The sequence below is a fragment of the Tachypleus tridentatus genome, chromosome 12, assembly GCF_004210375.1.
Source record: "Tachypleus tridentatus isolate NWPU-2018 chromosome 12, ASM421037v1, whole genome shotgun sequence".
In the NCBI taxonomy this organism is placed as follows: domain Eukaryota; kingdom Metazoa; phylum Arthropoda; class Merostomata; order Xiphosura; family Limulidae; genus Tachypleus; species Tachypleus tridentatus.
The window spans coordinates 63,463,636-63,477,907 of record NC_134836.1 but is presented as its reverse complement, the minus strand read 5'-3'; positions in this window follow the sequence as shown (position 1 = coordinate 63,477,907).

The window sequence follows — 14,272 nt, the reverse complement described above, 5'->3', positions numbered from 1 at the left end:
TTAGCAAACATTTCGTGAAGTTAGGAAGAGCATTTTCCTTGTAAATTTTGGGTCTTCTGAATCAGTGAGTGAATTTATAATAACTTCCGGTGTAAACAGGAGAGACTTGTGAACTTTATGTTTGATAACCAAAGTGTGACTCTTAACTTCATTTTCCACACACGTAAACCTATATACACGTGCTCACTTGCTAGCTATATAGCCATAGAAACTGATTCTATTCCAGTATTATTTGCTGTGTGAGGGGTGTGTGTGTATCTCAAATAAAAAGGATATGATACATATAAATCAAGAACAACTTGGTTGTGAATAAAACGTAAAATAAACTTTATTTGGAGATCCGAACGTTCCGTGTTCGGGATGTCATGTTAACGAACATCTTCTGCCGTGGGTTAGTTATAACTGTGACAGTCAATCCATACTTTTCAAATTACTTTTATTCTCGCCTAGTGTTTAAAATTTTGAATGACTATGTCCGAACCTTAAGAATATATGATCTGGTCGTTTAGTCTTCTGTGTAAATGAAGAACATTGGTCAAACTTAATATATCACCTGACTGATACTGTAAGTGATCAACTGTTTAATATATCACCTGACTGATACTGTAACTGATCAACTATTTAATATATCACCTGACTGATACTGTAAGGGATCAACTGTTTAATATATCACCTGACTGATACTGTAACTGATCAACTATTTAATATATCACCTGACTAATACTGTAACTGATCATCTGTTTAATATATCACCTGACTGATAGTGTAACTGATCAACTATTTAATATATCACCTGACTGATACTGTCACTGATCATCTGTTTAATATATCACCTGACTGATACTGTAACTGATCAACTGTTTAATATATCACCTGACTGATACTGTAACTGATCAACTGTTTAATATATCACCTGACTGATACTGTAACTGATCAACTGTTTAATATATCACCTGACTGATACTGTAACTGATCAACTGTTTAATATATCACCTGACTGATACTGTAACTGATCAACTATTTAATATATCACCTGAATGATACTGTAACTGATCAACTGTTTAATATATCACCTTAATGATACTGTAACTGATCAACTGTTTAATATATCACCTGACTGATACTGTAACTGATCAACTGTTTAATATATCACCTGAATGATACTGTAACTGATCAACTATTTAATATATCACCTAATTGATACTGTAACTGATCAACTATTTAATATATCACCTAATTGATACTGTAACTGATCAACTGTTTAATGTATCACCTGACTGATACTGTAAATGATCAACTGTATATATCACCTAACTGATACTGTAACTGATCAACTATTTAATATATCACCTAACTGATACTGTAACTGATGAACTATTTAATATATCTAATTGCTGTGGCTACGTCTCTTAACTCCTCACTCTGAGAGCCGCAGGCTCGAATCCCCATTCACCCAGATATGCTCGTCCTTTCGGCTGTAGAGCCGTTATAAAGTTACAGACAATCCTACTACTCCCTGATAAACAAGTAACCCAAATGTTGGCGGTGGGTGGTGATGACTGGCTGCCTTTTCCTTAGATCTCACTCGTAAAGTAAGAACGGCTAGGGCAGATAGCGTTCGTGTAGCTTTACACGAAATTCAAAATAAACCGAACTAATACGCGCGCGAGTCTTTCTGAAACTGTCGTATCTCCTTACTTCCCCGAAGCACAGTGATATGTCTGCGGACTCACACCGAGAGAAGCTGGCTTTCAATATCCGCGGTTAGTGGAACACAGATAACACATTGTGTAGCTCTGTGCTTAATTTCAAAACAAACAAACAACCAAAGGTTTCTTGCAAATTCCATCAAATCTTGTAATTTGAATGATTTATTTCGATCGCTGAGAACGGTGTATTTGTACATAAAACTATTGTATTGTATTGTATTGTATCGCATTGTATTGTATTGTATTGAATTGAATTGTATTGTATTGTATTGAATTATATTGTATTGTATTGTATTGTATTGAATTGTATTGTATTGTATTGAATTGAATTGTATTGTATTGTATTGAATTAATGGAGTATTTGTAAGAAAGTATAAAAATAAAAATTAGGAAATTATCGATATATTTTCTAAGTTTTCTTGCCCATGAACATCTGTGAATAGAATTATCTCGAAATTTATAATGAAATATAGTACAAAAAATATAGAAGCTAACGCTTTGACTTGTAATCATTTTACTAGTTGTGGAATTTCTGAATAAGTTATAAACACACTGAAAATATTAAATCAAGTTTCTAATTACATGACGAAGCAGTTCTCCATAGAAAGAGGGTTACATTCAGTTTTCCAGTCAAAGACAGTGAGTTATTAAAACACCTGATTCAGCAACTAAAACCTCAGCCACTTTGTAAGTAAACTTACGAGGTCTGTTAAAAAAATACACGGATTGTTTGAATTGCGCGGCTCCAGTTGGTTCCAGGGGAATCCGCTTGGTGTCGCTAGGTTCGCACAGATCAGCTGATTACGACGCCATTTCCCGATTGCAGATATCTTCATTTGTGTAATAGCTACGCGGTTTTAAGTGAAGTGCGATTTTTTTCGTTTGGCGGATTTCAGAATGAATGACCTGAAGGAGCAACGACTTGCCGTAAAATTTTGTGTTAAACTTGGAAACTCTGCGACTAAAACTTTTGCTATGCTTAACACGGCTTACGGTGATGTTGCTATGAAGCGTACGGCATGTTTCAAGTGGTATGAACGTTTTAAGGATGGTCGACAGTCCATTGAAGATGATGAGCGTCCTGGACGTCCTTCCACGTCAACTGACGACCCACACGTCGACAAAATCAACACCCTGGTGCGGGCAAATCGACGTCTGACTGTCAGGGAGCTTGCTGAAGAGTGTGGGATATCAGTTGGATCTTGTTACGAGATTTTGACCGAAAAATTGAAGATGCACCACGTTGCTGCGAAATTTGTGCCTCAGAACTCGTGAGTTTTTGGCCAAACACTCGATCACTGTTCTTCCCCACCCCCCTACTCACCTGACCTTGCTCCTTGCGATTTTTTCTTGTTCCCCAAACTCAAAAGACCCTTGAAAGGAAGAAGATTTGAGACGATTCCCGAGATTAAGGCAAATGCGACGAAGGAGCTGGAGGACATTACAAAAGAAGCGTACCAGGACCGTTTCAACAAGTGGAAACACCGTTGGGATAAGTGTGTGCGTTGGGGAGGAGAGTACTTTGAAGGGGACCCAGACCTGTAACTTCTAAATAAAGTACATTTTGTTTTATGACGTCAGTCCGCGTATTTTTTTTAACAGCCCTCGCATTATTATTACAAAGAAAACTGACTGACAGTTGATAGACATGTCTGGTTTAACATAAGTAATGATGGTCCATAAATGAAACTCATTAGAAATCACGTGAGAACTCGTAACGTTAAAAATCCAGTTTCGACATTAAGAACAAAACGCTAATAAAAACCACAATGACTAAACGTTAATAAAATTATATTTTTATTATCTACAGGATAAAGTTGTTTTACTAAATTTATTGAATGAATAATCAGTTATATTTTATACTTTAAGAAATAATTCCAAGTAAGTGTCTTTTTTCATTTTCAATTTTAAAAAAATAAAAGATATTTTTCAACTAAATTAACAAGGTGTTAATAATAGTATAAGTACACTGTTGTTTTTATCATAAGATAATACAACTACACTGTTTTTATCATAAGATAATACAACTACACTGTTATTTTTATCATAAGATAATACAACTACACTGTTTTTATCATAAGATAATACAACTACACTGTTGTTTTTATCATAATATAATACAACTACACTGTTATTTTTTCCATAAGATAAAATAATTCAACTACACAGTTGTATTTACCATCAGATAATATAACTACACTGTTATGTCTACCATAAGATTATACAACTATACTGTAGTTTTTACCATAAGATAATACAATTATACTGTAGTTTTTATCATAAGATAATACAATTATACTGTAGTTTTTACCATGAGATAATACAACTACACTGTTGTTTCTACCTTAAGATAATACAATTATACTGTAGTTTTTACCATAAGATAATACAATTATACTGTAGTTTTTACCATAAGATAATGCAATTATACTGTAGTTTTTACCATGAGATAATACAACTACACTGTTGTTTCTACCTTAAGATAATACAACTACACTGTTGTTTCTACCTTAAGATAATACAATTATACTGTAGTTTTTACCATAAGATAATACAATTATACTGTAGTTTTTACCATAAGATAATACAATTATACTGTAGTTTTTACCATAAGATAATACAATTATACTGTAGTTTTTACCATGAGATAATACGACTACACTGTTGTTTGTACCATAACATAATACAACTACACTGTTGTTTCTACTATAAGATAATACAACTACACTGTTGTTTCTACCATAAGATAATACGACTACACTATTGTTTGTACCATAACATAATACGACTACACTATTGTTTGTACCATAACATAATACAACTACACTGTTGTTTGTACCATAACATAATACAACTACACTGTTGTTTCTACTATAAGATAATACAACTACACTGTTGTTTGTACCATAATATAATACAAAACGTCGTTGTTTCTTGGAAACCATTTTAAACAATCTACCGTTGAATATGGGAGATGTATTCTACTCATTTTATTTACAAACATCGAAACTCTTAATGAGTTACTGTTGTTATTGTTGTTGTGCTGTTTTTTTTGGGGGTACATGTTATCTTAGTAACACAAGTGTGCACCCCATATTGTGTAAACTAATTGAATAAAATTACAAATAATATTCATCCAGAACGAATCGAAACGTGTTTGGAGACAATAAAGTCCCTCACCCCCACCCTTGTGGTTACCAAAATCACGCTTGAAAAACTAACTATTAAAAGTTTAAACGAAATCGAACCAAGTTTCATGCGCAGGCCAATCATACGTATGGGATGTTTCCCTAAAATGCAATAGATGGCGAACTTTATGTTATATTTAAAGTCGTGGCTAATGAATGTATTCTTTTCTGCTACAACGAGTATTTTAGCACAACTGTTGTAATATCTTATTTGTTGTAAGAATTTCAAAAATGTTATTCTGTTAATTTTATCGGAAACGCATGATTGCATATCTCTGTGTTTTTAACTCACATTAAATATGTTTTCAGTTAGTATCTAGCTGATTAACTTTCTTCAGTTGAACTGAAGTGACTTCTAGTGGTTGATAAGTGAAATAGATAAAAGGTTGAAAAAAGTGATATTTTGGTCCTGTGTATTGAGGAAGTTTTGTTTGGTTGTTATTAAGCCCAAAACTCCACAATGGGCTCTCTGTGCTGTGCCCACCACGGGTATCGAAACCCGATTTTAGCTTTGTGAACATGTAGAATTATCGCTCATACAGTTCAGCAAATGCACAATTAAAAACAAATAAGATTCAACAGTCGTGATGTTATATCAGATGTATATGTATTTGAATAAAGTAATAAATAATAATAATAAGATAATAAAGTGGTATCAACTGAGAAACTTAAAAACAATATGGAATAGTTGATTCTCAAAGATTAAAAACTTATCACCACAGAACCAACTGAATGTACATTTACCACTGAACCAACTAGATGTACAATCACCTATGAACCAACTGGATGTACAATCACCTATGAACCAACTGGATGTACAATCACCTATGAACCAACTGGATGTACAATCACCTATGAACCAACTGGATGTAAATTCACCAATGAACTAACTGGATCTACATCCACCAATCAACGAACCAGATATACACTCACAGCAGAACCAACTGGATGTAAATTCACCAATGAACCAACTAGATGTACACTCATCAGTGAATCAGCTGAGTGTACATTCACCATAAATCCAAATACAAATGCTTAAATCTAAAACAAACTAATAGAGGTATGCTTCTATTTATACTGTTACGATTAGTAATATGTCTTTATTTATATTGTTACGATTAGTAATATGTCTTTATTGGTATTGTTACTATTAATACGATGATTTTATTTATGTTGTTAGTATTAATGGTACGTTTTATTTATCTAACCAACAGAGACATTCCTTGAATCCTCAGAATTGTTCAGTTTCTCATTACTTAAGTATGGACAAACAAGTAATGAGAAACTAAAGTTTTGTTTTTCCAGCTTAAATAATTTATTAAAGGATATTAGATTAAGATTTTCAAAGTTTTATCTGTGTTTCAAAAAACAAAATAATTTTATTCGCAGACCCTTTCAGTAACTTTCGCTTCCTGACAACGATGTATTACTATCCTTGAAGCGGATTTTATCGATTCGCTTTTATCAACTATGAAAAAAGGAAAATCCTATTTCTGAAACTGGCTTTATTTTTACAAACTACGATCGTTGTGATTCCAGAGGTAACCAGTCAAAGAATGAGGCACGGCTCAGACATCTGTTTAGTCAGATTGGTTTCATGTTCGGCAGACTCTCTTTATCTCTTCACTCTTGAAGAACTCGTCAAAAAATAAGCACTGGAATTTGCTTTCCTCCTTTAGATCAAAATTAAAAAAAAAAAAAATCATTTTTATCAACAAAATCCAGTTGCTGACTTTGTTAACTCCAATTACAAACGTGCGTGGCTGTAAAGTATTAAATATTAAGTTATAAGATCAATTTCTTTGTTTGTTTTTAAGCACAGTATGCTTGCTCTGCCCACCATGTGTATCGAAACCCGGTTTTTATAATTATAAGCCTTCAGAGTTATCTCTGACTTTAATGAGACCAAACTCTCATTAAGTGGACATCTGAGAAATGATTGGAGAGCTGTCTCACATATATATATATACTGGTTCCTTTATTATGTCATATATATACTGGTTCCTTTATTATGTCATATGTATATATACTGGTTCCTTTATTATGTCATATATATATATACTGGTTCCTTTATTATGACATATATATACTGGTTCCTTTATTATGTCATATATATACTGGTTCCTTTATTATGTCATATATATATATACTGGTTCGTTTATTATGTCATATATATACTGGTTCCTTTATTATGTCATATATATACTGATTCCTTTATTATGTCATATATATATACTGGTTCCTTTATTATGTCATATATATATATATACTGGTTCCTTTATTATGTCTTCAAATAAATATTTCTTCTAAATTTAATCCGATAATTATGAAAATTCTATATATATATTTATGTACGTTGTTACAAAAATAATTACATAATGGGAAACGATCATCAAAGAAAGAGGAAAACCAGAGCAATCTGAAAGGTTACATGTTCTCGTCCCGTCTATTCTTCTCACTATCACATGTTTTTAAATTAGACTGAAATAAATATTTTGTTAAAAACATCTAAGATTAGTGTTTATTGTTATTATTTTATTATCGTAGAACAAACTTTTACAAACCAGTAACGATATATCAGCTTTGTTAGTTGGAAGTACACTAAACATAACAATTTAATTACTTATAAAAATATATATGTTCAGAGAATGTGGACTTAAAATCTTGTTTATTGTTTATACAAAACCGACCATAACTTAACCCTAATATACCAGCAAGATCACTAAGATTACATGTTCTCGTCCCGTCTATCCTTTTCATTTTGGATTGGATAACATCAAATTTTACCTCCGAAAACTTAGAAAACCCTTTTCAGATCCAGAATAATCAACGATCCAAATAATATTTTGTTGTGGCGAAGACGTATGTCTCAACCTTAACGTGTCCTTACATTATTATTAATACAAAACTACTAAAATGCACCTTCTTCCTATTATGGAAACTATTTCAAGTGATATAGAATCCGAATTCAGATTTGGATTCAGACCAAATCTGAACAAAAACTGTTTCATCCTGACGTCCCATCTTATGTAAAAGTTACGTGACCATCGTTCGATCAGTTCTCGAGATATTCACGTGGGAACACAAAGAGAGAAACACGCACGGACTAAATAACAGCACCTCGCACCATGTGGTAAATACTAATAGGCGAGCAGATCTGCGGCAGGAGTGGGGGTTAGTTCGCCCCACCCCTGTTTACAGGCTTATTACTACAACTTCACCGACGATTTCATACTGTAATAAGTTTAAATATGTTATTGAAAACATCACAGGCATAGATGTGTCTCTCATTTAATTTTGATGACAATTGATTCAACATTCAGTTTTTAATAATCTTTCTTTATGTTTTAACTTTAAACTAGTTCAGAGAGTATTCATATAAAGCTCTGTACTATTTAAATGTAAACGTTATTACTTAAAATATATCAACAATATCTAAAACAGTTATTATCCTACAGTTACTTTTCGTGTATAAAACGCGGACTTACAACGCTCAAAACCGGGGTGGACAGAGCATATATACACAATTATATGGTTTTGTGCGTAATTCCAAACAACGAAACCAGAATTCGACATATACTTTTGTTCTGTACAGATCTGGTATCAAAATCTGAGTTATTTAGGTGTCGTTTCGTTCAGTACAGTTCCGGTATCAAACCCTGACTTATTTAGGTGTCGTTTTGTTCAGTACAATTCTGGTATCAAAACCTGACTTATTTAGGCGTCGTTTTGTTCAGTACAGTTCTGGTATCAAACCCTGACTTATTTAGGTGTCGTTTTGTTCAGTACAATTCTGGAATCAAAACCTGACTTATTTAGGTGTCGTTTTGTTCAGTGCAGTTCTGGAATCAAAACCTGACTTATTTAGGTGTCGTTTTGTTCAGTGCAGTTCTGGAATCAAAACCTGACTTATTTAGGTGTCGTTTTGTTCAGTACAATTCTGGAATCAAAACCTGACTTATTTAGGTGTCGTTTTGTTCTGTGCAGTTCTGGTATCAAAACCAGACTTATTTAAATGTCTTTTTGTTCAGCACAGTTCTGGATTCAAAACCTGACTTATTTAGATGTCGTTTTGTTCAGTACAATTCTGGTATCAAAACCTGACTTATGTAGATGTCTTCTTGTTCAGTACAGTTCTGGTATCAAAACCAGACTTATTTAAATGTCTTTTTGTTCAGCACAGTTCTGGTATCAAAACCCGACTTATTTAGATGTCTCTTTGTTCAGTACACTTCTGGTATCAAAACCTGACTGTTATGAGTTATTTTGATGTTGTTTTTTTTTGTTTTTCAGTACAATGTATATATTTTTGTTTGTTTGTTTATTGTACATGTTTTAGTGTTCTATCTGATGGACAGTATTTTAGTATTTTGGTAAGATTATGTGTTGTTTTTTTCAGTAATTTGTCTCTTTTTAAGCGCCAGGTAAACGTCTTACCAAGAAACTGTTTTTGATTAAGATGCTGTAACAATTAAAAATCAATTATCGATAAGGTTGAACTTACCTGAAACACCTTAAAAATAAACTGTTTGTTGGTATCTTTAAAAGTAACTTTAACCCTAGATCGAACAAGAACAGTTAGCTCTCAGTGTCCGGAATTATTCATAAATTTGCATCTTACTTGAATGGCAGTGAAACGACATAAACAAAAACACGATTCTAGTCCATTTCTGAGGTAGCATCTTTTGTTATACACTCCGTCCACTCAACACTCGAACCACCACTGACCCACTGTGTGTGTGTATGGGGAGTGTAGCCTGAAAACAAGTCGGAAAACTTCAGCTAAATAACATACAAGATCCCCTCCACCTACAGGGTCATGGGTAAATCTACAGGCTTACGACTCTAAAAATCGTGTTTCGATAGCTTTGAAGAGCAGATCACAGATAGCCCATTAAGTATATTTGTGCTTAACAACAGCCCAAAATCAAACCAGGCCAAATATTGGCTTACACACCTTTACATAAGCTTTCTGTATTACGTCTGCTGTTCCACACCTGATTTGTGGCTAAAGTTTGAATCTACTTCTAACCGCTTTAAATCACATGTTTGTGAGATCCAATGAACTTCAGTTACTGTCAATCAGTATTTCCTTTCTTTTAATAATCTGCCTTTGATTTATGTATTTGTTTGTTGTTATACACGAAGCTATATAATGGGCTCTGTGTGCTGTGCCCGCTTCGGATATCGAAACCAACTTTCAGATTCATCCTTCAGCCACAGTGGTGGCGGCTATCTGCCTCTCGTAATTCCTCCTTATTAAATTATTATCTGTGAATAATGAAACAGAATTTGGATCTACGATGTGTTGCAGAAATAACAGATTCGATGGAACGACACTGTCTTATATCACTGATTGCGAAGCTCTCTAGCCCTGTTAGTGACAAGAGGATTGGGTGATATATGTGTTTCTTTAGTCATGCAAACTGTCTTCTTGTTATCTAAAGTGTCACCATGGCTTTAATTACAATGATAAGTTACTTAGTCTTACGTCTTATTAAAATTCTATCTTAACCAGGATTATATCTGACGTCATAATGAACTGTAACAATTGTGTAATTATTTTCTGCCTTCTTAGATTTTCCTGTGTCATGACAGATAGATTAATTATTCAATGCACTTTCTACAGGTATCCACAATAGCGATATCTTATCTTTACTCGTATTTAACTTTGAATAATGTTTATATGTAAACAATACTCCCTTATGAGTGAAGTATTTCATCGGTCATCTTAATCATGTAACATGACCAGTAGAATAACTAAAACGAATTCTGTGACTGTTCAGTCACGTTTTGAGTGTCAACAAATGTTTTTCTGTTTGAATTTATTGGTAATTTGTTGTTTGTTTTGTTCTTGATGTTTTCATTTTCACATTGTTAATTTAGCATACAGACAAAAACAATCAAATTTTTAATGGAGCGACTTTGTTATTTACCTTTGTTCCTTGATCTTTTGTTAAAATATTTCTTAAACTTAAGTGTCTTTTATTTTACAGTACAGCTAAAAAGACTGTCTTGGTGTAAAAGTTTTTACGTTATATTTTGATGTAACAATGATTTATATAAATAGTGTTCCAACTGTCACTATGTTTGTTGTATCCCAGCTAGCCCGAACACCTCTGTACAGAGCGAAACGCGTCGTCAGAAATGGATATAATGAATACAGCATGGTTGAAACGGTATTATTATAGTATTATAAAATCCATGAAGGACTAGATTAAGAATGTTATATTAACTATATATAATAGGCTTAACAGAATCTTTTATAAATGGGGTATAAATACAAATACAATTCCAACAGCGTTCATTGTTTTAAGATATTACCTAATTTCAACAATTACCCAAAGTTCAACGTTCATTGTTTTGAGATATTACCTAATTTCAACAATTACCCAAAGTTCAACGTTCATTGTTTTGAGATATTATCTAATTTTAACAATTACCCAAAGTTCAACGTTCATTATTTTGAGATATTACCTAATTTCAACAATTACCCAAAGTTCAACGTTCATTGTTTTGAGATATTACCTAATTTCAACAATTACCCAAAGTTCAACGTTCATTGTTTTGAGATATTATCTAATTTTAACAATTACCCAAAGTTCAACGTTCATTATTTTGAGATATTACCTAATTTCAACAATTACCCAAAGTTCAATGTTCATTGTTTTGAGATATTATATAATTTCAACAATTTTCCAAAGTTCAACGTTCATTGTTTTGAGATATTACCTAATTTGAACAATTACCCAAAGTTCAACGTTCATTATTTTGAGATATTACCTAATTTCAACAATTACCCAAAGTTCAATGTTTATTGTTTTGAGATATTACCTAATTTCAACAATTACCCAAAATTCAACGTTCATTGTCCTAAGATATTAACTAATTTCAACAATTACCCAAAGTTCAACGTTCATTGTTTTGAGATATTACCTAATTTCAACAATTAGCCAAAGTTCAACGCTCATTGTTTTGAGATATTATCTAATTTCAACAATTTCCCAAAGTTCAACGTTCATTGTTTTGAGATATTACCTAATTTGAACAATTACCCAAAGTTCAACGTTTATTGTTTTGAGATATTAACTAATTTCAACAATTACCCAAAGTTCAACGTTCAATATATATTGTTTTGGCTATAACTTTGCACACTACCATGTGAATAGACTTTGATCAAATAAAAATATTAGATGTCGTCTTCCTTTCTTATGGTAAACTCATAAAAACACATGTGTAGTGATAAACATGGTATTTCGTTTGATAATATCATAAGATATCTATGTACAGGTAACTATGGTAATGTCATACAAACATAATTTTCTACCGGTAAACATAATTTTCCCTATAGTAATCTTACAGAGACACATGTATGAAGCGATAAACCTGGTATTATTTATAGTAATCTCACACAGACACATGTTTGAAGTGGTAAACCTGGTGCTACTTATTGTAATCTCACACAGACACGTGGTAAACATGGTGTTACTCATGGTAATCTCATACAAAAGATATATGAAGTGGTAAACCTAATCATACTTATGGTAATATCATACAAATACATGTATGAAGTGGTAAACATGGTTTACCTAAGGTAATCTCACACAAACATGTAAACCTCGTATTACTTATTGTAACCTCACACAAACACGTGTGTGTAGTGGTAAATCTGAAATTACTTACGCTAATCTCACATAGACATATGTGTATAGTGGTAAACCTCGTATTACTTCTGGTAACCTCACACAGACACGTGGTGTAAACAAGGTATCATTGCCTCTTGTTTACGTTAATAAGATATCTGCTGTAGTTAATTTGTCAAGTACATTATATTGGTTAATTTGTAAAACTGATGTTAATATGATGATACCTTATCCTGGTAAGACAGATGTGATGTTAAGTTACATTTGGAAAAATGTCTTTAAACACAATAAAACGTGTTTTTAGCAACTGCTGTGATGTTTTATTTTCAGTGAAAGAGTGTATATTTTCCTTATGGCAAAGCCCAGTGGGCTGTCTGTTGTGCTCTACCTGGGGAATCGAACCCCTAATATTAGTGTTGTAAACCGAAATACTTACAGCTGGAGACTAAATGACAGATGCAAACACCTATGCATGAACTACAGAAACTAAAATGTAAAAACTACTTGAAAGTTATCAAAAAAGATACTCTTAAGACACTGTCAGCCTCCAACGATACAGAGTCATAATCAAAGTTTTTACATAGTCAATGAAAGTAAAATCGGACAAGTTCTGATGTTAGAAAATTAAAGTACTGGTCTTTCTGTTAACTTTGAGTTAATAAATACATAATCCTCGCGTACAACCTGGCTATCAAGATTATTATTTGAAGATAGAGATATTGTGGTCGAAAGAACTTCGATACAAACAGCTGATAAACATTTATTGTTTTCCTGAGAAGCAATTATAATGACATTCTCTGGAAGACCACAAGTATTTTAGACATCCCATTCTGTCTAAAAACCACTTTATTAGTAGTTTAATGTGTTAATAGTATGTTGACTAAACTTTTTTAGGCCTCAGTGATTCAAAACCACACCCAAGTAGTTCACAATAAGTTTAAAGTCTATAAATAAAAACTGGATTTCAATACTGGGTAGAGCTTAGATAGAACATCGCAGAGTTTGTACTTAACAACAAACACGTTGTTATGCAGACACATTTCTATTATGTTTTCTTTGACAACAAAATATGTAAGGAGTTTGGTTTAATCTGACAGTCTAATCTTCTTTTTTTTACTTTCCAGGTGGAAAATGTATAACATTATCTCATAAAACTTCATATATAACTCAAACCCTTCAAGTAGTCGTGAAAAGATATATCAAACTGAAATAATATGTTTCCCGATACAGAAAGAAAACTAAATATTAAAACTAACAGAGTCGGGACTAGTCACTAGGGCAAAAGAATTGACGATTTTAAAGAGAGAAAGTGCGAGGAACCTAATAATTAATCATTCTTCAAAACGTCTATGTTCTGTAATGTGCTGACACAAGGGTAGGCAAACAATAAGGATCAGATTCCTATACAAGAAATTCTGTAAACGTAAATAAGAAATTGAAAAATAAAACTTAATTACTGCTAGTCAATCGGCACCATAAACTTAAAATAGAAACAAAGACAAGATTCTGTGTTTTACCTTGTGAGAAGTAACAACAATATATTTAGTAGAATAAACTTAAAATAGAAACAAGGAGAGGATTCTGTGTTTTACCTTGTGAGAAGTAACAACAATATCTTTAGTGGAATAAACTTAAAACAGAAACAAGGAGAGGATTCTGTGTTTTACCTTGTGAGAAGTAACAGCAATATATTTAGTGGAATAAACTTAAAACAGAAACAAGAAGAGGATTC